Consider the following 11,691-nt stretch of genomic DNA (forward strand, 5'->3'; position numbering starts at 1 on the left):
TTGTCTTGATTACTGTACCTTTATTAGCAGTGTTAAAGTCAGGTAATATCAGCCTTTTGACTTTGTGCTTCTTTTTCAGTATCGTGTTGATTATCTTGTCTTTTGCCTTTCCATATAAACTTTAAATCTTTTTTGATATTCGCAAAATAACTTGTTAGGATTTTGATCAAGATTACATTCAATCTATAGATCAGTTGGAAATAATTGACATCTTAACAATATTGGGTCTTCCTATCTGTGAACATGGAATACATTTCCATTTATTTAGATATTTGATTTTTTTAATCAGACTTGTTTTCTCTAAATAGATTCTGTATTTATTTTATTTTTTAGATTAGAACCTAAGTATTTCAATTTTTTGATGCTGACATAGATGATGTATTTTTAATTTTATAATCTATTTTTTTCCTTGTGAGTATACAGGAAAGCAATGAAATTTTTTGTATTAACCTTGTATCCTGCAATCTTGCTATAATTGCTTGTTCATTTCAAGACTTTTTTTGTTTTTGTTTTTTGTTTTTTGGTCAGTTCTTTGGGATTTTCAACATGGACAATCATCACATTTGCAAACAAAGACAGTTTTATTTCTTCCTTCCTTATCTGTTTAATTTTTTTATTCTTATCTTATCGTCTTAGCTAGGACTTCTAGTATGACGCTGAATAGGGTGGTGAGAGGAGACCTCCTTTCCTTGTTTCTGATTTTCGGGGGAAACAATCTAGTTTCATCATTAAATATAATACTAGCTGTAGGGGTTGGCAAGCTTTCTTTCTTTTTCCCCATTTCACTGATTTTTTATTAGAGCAAGTCTGTGTTCTGTAATGTATTTCACACGCAAGCATGAAAGATGAGGTCTCTCTCTCTCTCTCTCTACATGGGCTGCTTCCGGGGTCTGGTCACAATATGCCACCACAGTGGGGGCAAATCACCTTCCTTTTGGGCAGGTGGCATTTGCTTCTGCAGCTGCTTAACCTCTCATTTCCAACTTTCCCTCCGCAGTTTCTTCCACTGTTTTCTCTTGGCAAAGTAATCAGGATACACTGCCTCCTCAGAAGTATGCCAGTCTTCTAAGCACCATTCTGGTACCTTGTAGCACTCATATGTCACATAGGAGGCACCCCTAGGAGAGTCAGGGAAGATGTATGGCTGTGGATGCTGACAGTACCAGAATTCTTCCTCAGCCTCCTTCAGCAGCTGGGTGGCTTTCATCATATCCTTTTCATTCTTATGTTCTTCAAACTAGGCTGTCATCAGATAAGCAAAGTATTGATATTTGTCGCTTTGGATGCACCACATGTCCTTTGTAGGGACATGGATGCAGCTGGAAACCATCATTCTCAGCAAACTATCACAAGAATAGAAAACCAAACACTGCATGTTCTCACTCATAGAACTCGAGGTGGTGCAGCGCCCGCTTTTTTTTTTTTTAATTTTTAAAAATTATACTGTATGTTCTAGGGTACACGTGCACAATGTACAGGTTTGTTACATATGTATACATGTGCCATGTTGGTGTGCTGCACCCATTAACTTGTCAATTAAATTAGGTATATCTCCTAATGCTATCCTTCTCGCCTTCTCCCACCCCACAACAGGCCCTGGTGTGTGATGTTCCCCTTCCTGTGTCCAAGTGTTCTCATTGTTCAATTCCCACCTATGAGTGAGAACATGCAGTGTTTGGTTTTCTATTCTTGCGATAGTTTGCTGAGAATGATGGTTTCCAGCTGCATCCATGTCCCTACAAAGGACATGAACTCATCCTTTTTTATGGCTGCATAGTATTCCATGGTGTATATGTGCCACATTTTCTTAATCCAGTCTGTCATTGATGGACATTTGGGTTGGTTCCAAGTCTTTGCTATTGTGAACAGTGCCACAGTAAACATACATGTGCATGTGTCTTTATAGCAGCATGATTTATAATCCTTTGGGTATATACCCAGTAATGGGATGGCTGGGTCAAATGGTATATCTAGTTCTAGATCCTTGAGGAATCTCCACACTGTCTTCCACAATGGTTGAACTAGTTTACAGTCCCACCAATAGTGTGAAAGTGTTCCTATTTCTCCACATCCTCTCCAGCACCTGTTGTTTCCTGACTTTTTAATGATCTCCATTCTAACTGGTGTGAAATGGTATCTCATTGTGGTTTTGATTGGTATTTCTCTGATGGCCAGTGATGATGAGCATTTTTTCATGTGTCTGTTGGCTGCATAAATGTCTTCTTTTGAGAAGTGTCTGTTCATATCCTTTGCCCACTTTCTGATAGGGTTGTTTGTTTTTTTTCTTGTAAATTTGTATGAGTTCTTTGTAGGTTCTGGGTATTAGCCCTTTGTCAGATGAGTAGATTGCAAATTTTTTCTCCCATTCTATAGGCTACCTGTTCACTCTGATGGTAGTTTCTTTTGCTGTGTAGAAGCTCTTTAGTTTAATTAGATCCCATTTGTCAATTCTGGCTTTTGTTGCCATTGCTTTTGGTGTTTTAGACATGAATTCCTTGCCCATGCCTATGTTCTGAATGGTATTGCCTAGGTTTTCTTCTAGGGTTTTTATGGTTTTAGGTCTAACATTTAAGTCTATAATCCATCTCAAATTAATTTTTGTACAAGGTGTAAGGAAGGGATCAAGTTTCGGCTTTCTACTTATGGCTAGCCAGTTTTCCCAGCACCATTTACTAAACACAGAATTCTTGTTTTGGTCAGGTTTGTCAAAGATCAAATGATTGTAGATGTATGGTATTATTTCTGAGGGCTCTGTTCTGTTCCACTGGTGTATGTCTCTGTTTTGGTACCAGTACCATGCTGTTTTGGTTACTGTAGCCTTGTAGTATAGTTTGAAGTCAGGTAGCATGATGCTTCCAGCTTTGTTCTTTTGGCTTATCATTGTCTTGGCAATGTGGGCTCTTTTTTGGTTCCATATGAACTTTAAAGCAGTTTTTTCGAATTCTGTGAAGAAAGTCATTGGTAACTTAATGGGGATGGCCTTGAATCTATAAATTACCTTGGGCAGTATGGCCATTTTCACGATATTGATTCTTCCTATCCATGAGTATGGAATGTTCTTCTATTTGTTTGTGTCCTCTTTTATTTCATTGAGCAGTGGTGTTTAGTTCTCCTTGAAGAGGTCCTTCACATCCCTTGTAAGTTTGATTCCTAGGTATTTTATTCTTTTTGAAGCAATTGTGAATGGGAGTTCACTCATGATTTGGCTCTCTGTTTGTCTATTATTGGTGTATAAGAATGCTTGTGAGTTTTGCACATTGATTTTGTATCCTGAGACTTTGCTGAAGTTGCTTATCAGCTTAAGGAGATTTTGGGCTGAGCCAATGGGGTTTTCTAAATATACAGTCATGTCATCTGCAAACAGGACAATTTGACTTCCTCTTTTCCTAATTGAATACCCTTTATTTCTTTCTCTTGCCTGATTGCCCTGGCCAGAACTTCCAACACTATGTTGAATAGGAGTGGTGAGAGAGGGCATCCCTGTCTTGTGCCAGGTTTCAAAGGGAATGCTTCCAGTTTTTGCCCATTCAGTATGATAGTGGCAGTGCCCGCTTTTAAAGCCTCAACACCTTCTGCTGATGGGTCAGGTAGGCTGCCGGTGCAGGGAACGCCACGACTGTGCTGACCTTCAGTGGCCCCGGGGATAGCCAGGTGACTTTCTTTATTAAGGTAAGGAAGTTTCCTTCTACTCCAAGTCCACTGATTTTTTTCCTTAAATAATGAATGGGTGTTTGACTTTGTCAAATGTTTTTTCTGCATCTATTGATATGATTGTATATTTTTCTTCTTTAGCCTGTTGAGGTAATGGATTACATGAAGTGATTTTTGTTTATTTATTTATTTTTTGAGACTGAGTCTTACTGTGTCGCCCAGGCTGGAGTGCAGTGGCGCAATCTCAGCTCACAGCAACCTCCGCCCCCAAGGTTCAAGCGATTCTCCTGCCTTAGCCTCCCAAATAGCTGGGATTAAAGGCACACACCACCACGCCTGGCTAATTTTTGCATTTTAGTAGAGACGGAGTTTCACCATGTTGGCCAGGCTGGTCTTGAACTCCTGACCTCAAGCACTCTGCCCGTCTCAGCCTCCCAAAGTGCTGGGATTATAGGCATGACCTACCATGCCCGGCCTGAAGTAATTTTTGAATGTTGAGCCAGCCTTGCATACCTGGAATAAACCTCATTTGTCATGGTGTATAATTCTTTTTCTACATTGTTGGATTTGATCTGCCAATATTTGGTTGAGATTTTTTACATCAGTGTTCATGAAAAATATTGGCTTGTAATTTTTCTTTCTTATAATGTCTTTCTCTGGTTTGTTTTGGTATTAGGACAATGTTGACCTCATAGAATGAGTTAGAAAATGTTCCGTGTACTTCTATTTTCTGAAAGAGATCATAGAGAATCGGTATAATTTCTCCCTTAAATGTTTGGTAGAATTCACTAGTAAAACCATCTGGACTTGGTATTTTCTGTTTTTGGAAGGTTATTAATTATTGAGTCAGTTTCTTCAATAGATACAGGTTATTCATATTCTGTTTCTTCTTGTGTGAGTATTAGTAATTTATACCCATCAAGGGATTGGTCTATTTCATATATTTTATCAAATTTGTATACGTAGAATTGTTTATATTCCTTTATTATACCTTTAATGTTCACGGGATCAGTAGAAATAGCTCCTGTTTAATTTCTAATATTAGTAATTTGCAGTTTAACTAGAGGTTTATCAATTTTACTCATCTTTTGAAAATAATTAGCTTTTGATTATGCTCTTATGTTTTTAAACTAGCCTTTATTATGCTTTTAATGATCATGAGATCAGTAGAAGTAGCTCCTCTTTTATTTCCAATATTAGTAATTTGTAACTTGACTAGAGGTTTATCAATTTTACTGATCTTGCAAAAAAACTAGCTTTTGATTTTGTTGATTTTTCTCTATTGATTTCTTGTTTCGACTTCCATTGATTTCTGCTCTAATTTTATCATTTTGTATTATGCTTCTTTGGGTTTACATTTCTATTTTCTCCTCAATTTCCTAAGGTAGAAGCTTAAATGATTGATTTTAGATATTTTTTCTTTTTTAATGTGTGCATTCAATGTTAGAAAATTTCTTCAAAACCTCACTTTTGCTGCATACCACAAATTTTGATCAGTTGTATTTTCATTTTCATTTAGTTCAAAATATTTAAACATTGATTTGGAAAAATCCAGTCAACCTGGGAGGCACAAGGGCTATGAGCAAGACAGAAGCCATATTGTTTTAAACCACTAGGGATTTTTTTTTTTAAACTGTAGAAAACTTTGCCTATCCTGCTGGTAAATGAGGACAAAGGATTTTGTGAGCGTAGCAGTCACAGTGTGTAGTTTCAGGCAACATAAACCAAATCTGGTTGATTTAAGCACACACAAAAAGGAATTTATTAAAATGAATATTGGTAGTTCAGAATATCTTCAGGAGGCCTAGAGTATCTGGATTGTAGGCTATACACCTGGAAGCAATGTTCCTGATCATGCAACAAAACTAAGGCAGTGAAGACACCATTGTTGCTGCAGCCCAACACTGATGCTGCGATTGCCTTGCAGACACCACCGACACTGGATGCTGCCCTGGGAACCTGGGAGTAGCTGCTGCCACACATCAACACAGTGAATTCTCTCAGCTCCTGCCTCTTCACAGTTCTTGCTTCCAATATAATGTCTGGGAAGGTGCATATAGGTTAGTTCAACAGAATGAAAACATCTGCTGTAGTAAGCAACAAAGTGATATAACTGAAAGAGCTCTAGACTGCAAGATGACCTGGGATGCAGTCCAGACGCTCAGCATGGTGAGCCTGAGCAAACCCCTTTGCCTTTGAGAGCTTGTAGGGTGGCATGAGGATGAAAGGAGATCAGTGGTTTGAGGGCAGTAAAACTCTCTATCAATATATGTTATTATGTGTTTGCATGACCAGGTGTGGTCAGCACAGTACCCAGCAACTAACCCACCACTAGGCACAGACTGGGCACTCAATATTTAGAGCAAATAAAAGGTCTAAGCTTGTTCAGGTTAAAGATCTTGACCTCTCAAGATCTATCTTCCCTGCTAGAATGTAAGGACTTTTCTAGGGAATTTTTTTTTTTTTTTTTTTTTTTTTTTTTTTTTTTTTTGACAGAGGTTTTGCTTTTGTTGCCCAGGCTGGAGGGCAATGGTGTGATTTTGGCTTACTGCAACCTCCACCTCCCAGGTTTAAGTGATACTCCTGCCTCAGCCTTCCCAAGTAGCTGGGATTATAAGCATGCGTCACCAAGCCCGACTAATTTTGTATTTTTTTAAGTAGAGATGGAATTTCTCCATGTGGGTTAGGCTGGTCTCGAACTCCCGACCTCAGGTGATCCGCCCATCTTGGCCTCCCAAAGTGCTGGGATTACAGGCATGAGCCACGGCGCCCAGGCTTTTCCTAGGGATTTTTATCTGCTTTCTTCAATACCATGGCTCCAGCTGTAAGAGCAGGGCCTAAAAGAGTGGGTCCTCAATAAATATTTGTTGAATGAGTGAATGAGTGAGGTAAATGAATGAATATCTATTCTGTCATCTGAGACCAAAATATTCCTAGCCCAGACCCTTATTTCTAAGTTCTTCTAGGAATATTCTTCCTGACTTAGTTCTGCCCTTCTTCAGCTGCTGTAAAGGGGCTTCAAAAAAGTGTCCAATTGACCAAGCAGCAAACTTCTGTCATTGTTTCTCTGTCACTGTCTTATGATAAGGGCCTGCTTGGTGCTTTGAAAGGAAATTGGCCCCAGTCTCTAAATATTCTTTATAGCCCAATGATGTCTTTGCTTTTTTAGCTGTACTTTTCTCTTTCCAGTCTGGATTATGATTTTCCCTTGCTCAGCTGGCCCCTAGCATAACTAGTCTAACTGTATCACTATCTACCTCTTACTGGCAGTGATCAGCCCATAAAAGGATTGCCATTTGACTTATCCTAGTGTCATATCCAAATTCATATCCTGACCACAGAAAACACAAGATAAGGGCTATTGGTCCTAGAAAGGACTTTGGAAGTCATCCAAGCTTGCTTCTTTTGAGGGAGCCTCTGCATTTGCTGTTTCCTCTGCCAGGACAGCATCTCCCCTTGATCTTTTGATGGCTATCTCCTTCTTGTCATTGGAGACCTCAGTATAAAATTCACCCCCTCCCATAGGTCTTCCCTGGGTGCTCCATCTGAAGTAGCTACCCAGGACCTCTCCATCATAAGACTACATTTTAATTATCTGTCTATTGCTTACCACGATTTCACACATTCATTCATTTATTCATCATGCAAGCAGATTAACAGCTCCTGGACACATATTGGGAGCTCAATAACATTTTTTGAATGAATAAATCCAGTTCAGGCCCCTGGGAAACTCAAGCCCAGAGAAATAAAGTGACTTTAAGAAGGTCACACAGCTCCTTAGTGGAACAGCATGGACTAGAACCCATGGTCCTTGATTGACTCTTGTCCAGTGCTTTTCCCACCATGCCAGTTTTCATAAAGATAAAAAGAAGAAACATCTCTTGGGCCCCCAGTAGGTATCAGTTTCTGTGGTGGTTGCTCTATACATGTTAGTCAAATTATCCTTATCATGACCCTATAATGTAGGTAGAGTTCAGATTTTTATAAATAAGGATAGAGAGTCTTTGGGATGCTAAGTAATTTGCCAGGTATCCCACTGCTATAGAGTGAGAGCTGGGATCTGACCCTAGCTTGGTCCGACTTTCAAGTTTTTTGGACTGCTTCAGCTGCGTGACACCTCCAGCTAACATTTGTGCTTGATTAGCATTTCTGTACAGTAAATCTAAGCAGTGAGTAATAGGGAAATTTCAGGCACAATGGAAGGTTGACAGAAGGCATGGGGTAGGGAGGCTACACAAGGTTTCCTGTTGCCCTTCAAATCACACTGTAGAAGTGACATCTGTCTCTTTGTCTCACAAGTGAGGCTTACTGCTCTAGAGTCCTGGGATGTCACACTGTGTGAGTAGCCGCCAAAGGTGTGTGATGCGAATAGCAGCTCTGTCTGGCTCCATTCAGTTTTCTCCTTGGGAGGACAAAGAAAATTGGGATGTGTGTAATTTATGCCCAAATGGCTAGAAAAGAAAACATCTCATCAATGATTTATATATTTCCAAATGTAAAATAAAACTTGTAGACCAAATGCTAACAGAGTCCATGCAGCCCTTGGTTTCTTCCACCTCTATTTACAGCCTGAATCCCGCATTTTTTTCTGGTTCCACTCATTCCTTTTTCCTCTTGAGCTCATGTTGCATCTACTTGGCTGATTCCTAACCTTGGGCAAATTTAATTGTCCCTTTCCCCTGCTCTTTCTCTAGGTTGCAGAATATTTTTGGAGTAACCACATAGTTCTCATCAATCTATGTTCTCCTGCTTCACCTGGGCCTTTGATGCAACTTAGTGGAGCTTTCGCTCTACTCTGGTTGCTGGCCTCTTCCTGTCCTCACTGTTGTAGGTAAAGCCATTTGTGATGCATTCAAAGATTTAAAGATGCTGGTCCAAGTGCAGCCACCTGGTTTGACAGCATAGGGGGAGCTCCAGGACTCAGGGAAAGGTGTTCTCAGCACCTATAACACCTATAACAGTTTCTCAGGTAGTGGCAAAGAAAAGAAAGGTAAGAAGATTCTGGCAGTTCCCTGGGCTTTTATTATAAAAATCCAAAAATGGCCTCATGGGTCATTTACCAAACTCTAGTAAAAGATTTAAGGGTCATTGTATTAGAGACTGTGGTCTTCCTTCCCTTGCTTGATATCTCACTTTCCTTCTTTCTTTCTACAAAAATTGTACATCTACTCTGTGCCAAGCACCATTCTAGGTTCTGGAAAAGACAGGCTAAAATCTCTGATAGCCTGAAAATTTCATGTAGTAATTGACTCTCATCACGTACTTTCTAAGGTGAAGCATCCTGAGTTCCTTGCATCCCAGGCACCCATTTGTTGGCTTGTCCTCCACTCATTAAGCTTAGTTACATTCTTGGGCTGAAACAACCTCTTGGGGCTCACATCTAGTTCACTAGATTTCTTTTTTTCAGAGACAGTGAAGAATAAAGGCAAAAGCAATAAGGATGCAAAGAGAAGATACACCTGTTCAAGACAGAAACCCTCAAAGCAGCTCTTGTAGCGAACCAAACATTAAAAGTAATTTTGGTTGAGCTGAGATCTCCCTGAACTCAAAAGCACAGGTGTAGGGAGATGAGAGGAAAGAATTATCTTGGAGATACAGTAATAAGCTAATACAGCGTGCATGACAACTTAGGGACTGAGAATTCATAAATATATTCATGTTTTCTTCCCAGTCAAATTGATTAAATACCCAAGCACAAAGTTAGACTGAAAGAGAGATTGAAACAGCAAGAGAGAGAAAGGAAAAGCGAGCTACAGAAGTTCTGGTAAAACATATCAACTCTGGACAAAGACTACTTCATCAAACGCATAAACAGCCACTGCCCGATACATTAGAATCTGGAAGTATCATAAATTAACTGCCAAGAAACTTTGTGAAAGGTCATATTTAACATTAATCAAGCTCCGGTAGTGGATATTTCCATGGTTAGAGGAGAGAGGAAAAGAAAGACTACTTTCTCTGCATTGCATTTTCAAAATCACTTTCCAATTTTTCAGCAAGAGAAGAGAAAACTGATTTCTAGCTGACTTAGGGACAGAGATTTAATTCTCTCATCACCTGGGCACCCCTCAAATGTGAGTATTGAGGCATATGAATGGGAGGGGCATGGCTGTTCATTTTCTGATTAAGTCTTTTTGGCTGCTTTCAGTCACAAGGTAGTCTTATTTTGAAAAGTGCCCACACATAGGTAAAGGGATGCCTGTGGAAGCCACAGAGTAAATGAGCAGCTTAGGAGCGGGGACACAGTCAACAGAAAGTTGAAGGTGAAAGAAAATGAACAATTGTCCTGGTGGCAGCCAGTTTGGGACAGAAGCCCACTTTCTTTTAGGCTATGGTCTCTTGAGCCAGGATCTAAGATGCTGGATCATTTAGTAGGACCATAGGAGATACTGGACTGGCCATTCCCGGGTCTTAGCATCCCTTTCCTCTGAATGGGTGTGATAACAATTACCTAGAGAGTGGATAGCTAATGTGTTTACTCATCTGGGTGAGAAAGCAGTACCATAAATCTAGATCATTAATTTTCTGTGTCTTCTCTAAGATGGCCGTTTTCTTGATCTGACTTTATATGGATGCTCTTTTTTTTATTGCTGGTTACTTCAAACACTTATCTATTCCTTTTTTGTCAATTGCCTTCTTTGATTAGAGATTCTAATTTGTCCCAAGACTGAGCTACGCTTATGTGTGCACTTATTCAACAGATACTTAAGAATTTGCTTCATGTGTCAGGTTCTTATTTACATGCTGAGGGTGTAGCTGTAAATCAAACAGACAGAACTTTCTTCCCTCATAATATGTAAATAAATAGGCATAAGAAACACATTACACAGCAATATGACAAACATAAATAAATGAAGTGCATGGAAAGTTAGGAGGTGATGAATGCTATGGGAAGTGAGAGGAGAGTTTGGGAGTGCCTAGGGAATTATGGTTTTAAAGAGTGGTCAGTGCAACCTCATTGAGAAGGTGACATTTGGCCAGGTGCAGTGGCTCTCACCTGTAATCCCAGCACTTTGGGAGGCCAAGGCAGGCGGATCACCTGAGGTCAGGAGTTCAAGACCAGCCTGGCCAACATGGTAGAACCTCATCTCTACAAACATACAAAAATTAGCTGGGCATGATGGCAGATGCTTGTAATCCCAGCTACTTGGGAGGCTGAGGTGGGAGAATTGCTTGAACCTGGGAGGCGGAGGTTGTAGTGAGCTGACATCACACCAAGCCTGGGAAACAGAGCAAGACTCCATCTCAAAAAAAAAAAAAAAAAAAAAAAAAGAAGATGACCTTTAAACAAAGCCTTACAGAAGGTGAAGGAGGAACCATTTGGATGCCGAGGGACAGAGCATTCCAGGCAAGAGAATAGCAAGTGCTAAGGCCCTGGGAGCGTGGAGTGTCCTGGTATGTTTGAGAAACAGCAAGGAGGCTGTGGTGTCAGGAGCAGAGTAAAGGGGAGAAGCTAAAGAGGTGCCTAGGGGAGATTTTCTATGGTCTGGCAGGTCAGCACAAGAACTCTGGCTCTTACTGTGAGAGAAACAGAGTACCTTTGGAGGGTTTGGGGCAGAAGAGGCAAAATTTTCATTACAAAATGACTCACAAAGGCGTTTGCTCTGTGTTATTCAGATTGGCTCTAATTACAGAGAAGAAAAAAGAACTCCTCCTCTAAACTCATAGGCACCAAGGGAAGCTGTGGGCAAGGTAGGGCTGTCCTCCAGCAGCCCCTCCTTTGCACTTTTGCCTTTGCACAAAGTCCTTGTCAGTGAGTGGCATGGGCCAAAGCATGGGCCAGGTGCTGTGGGGCAGTAAGACACAGATCCTGGACCAGGCTAGGACACTGGGCAGCCACAAGCTTAAATGGGGAACACTCAGAGACTCCTCCAGAGGTCCTGGGTGGGAGGCAGATGTGAAGGGTGACACCCCATTATCTCAGAGAGTGTGGCTGAAAGGCTAAGATTGTTCATTGCTATTACAGTATTCACTCTCCCCTTCTTTGTAAATAATTCCCTGGCTTTATCAGGCATTTTCCAACTTTCCTTGCATCCAGGG

General features: G+C 40.4%; 1 pseudogene; it reads right to left on the reverse strand.

Moving 5' to 3' along the window:
• Nucleotides 1–680: 680 nt before the first annotated feature.
• Nucleotides 681–1,249, reverse strand: LOC103226915 (NADH dehydrogenase [ubiquinone] 1 beta subcomplex subunit 9-like; annotated as a pseudogene).
• Between the last annotated feature and the right edge of the window lie 10,442 nt (nucleotides 1,250–11,691).

This window comes from Chlorocebus sabaeus, chromosome 21, assembly GCF_047675955.1.
Source record: "Chlorocebus sabaeus isolate Y175 chromosome 21, mChlSab1.0.hap1, whole genome shotgun sequence".
Taxonomy (NCBI): Eukaryota; Metazoa; Chordata; class Mammalia; order Primates; family Cercopithecidae; genus Chlorocebus; species Chlorocebus sabaeus.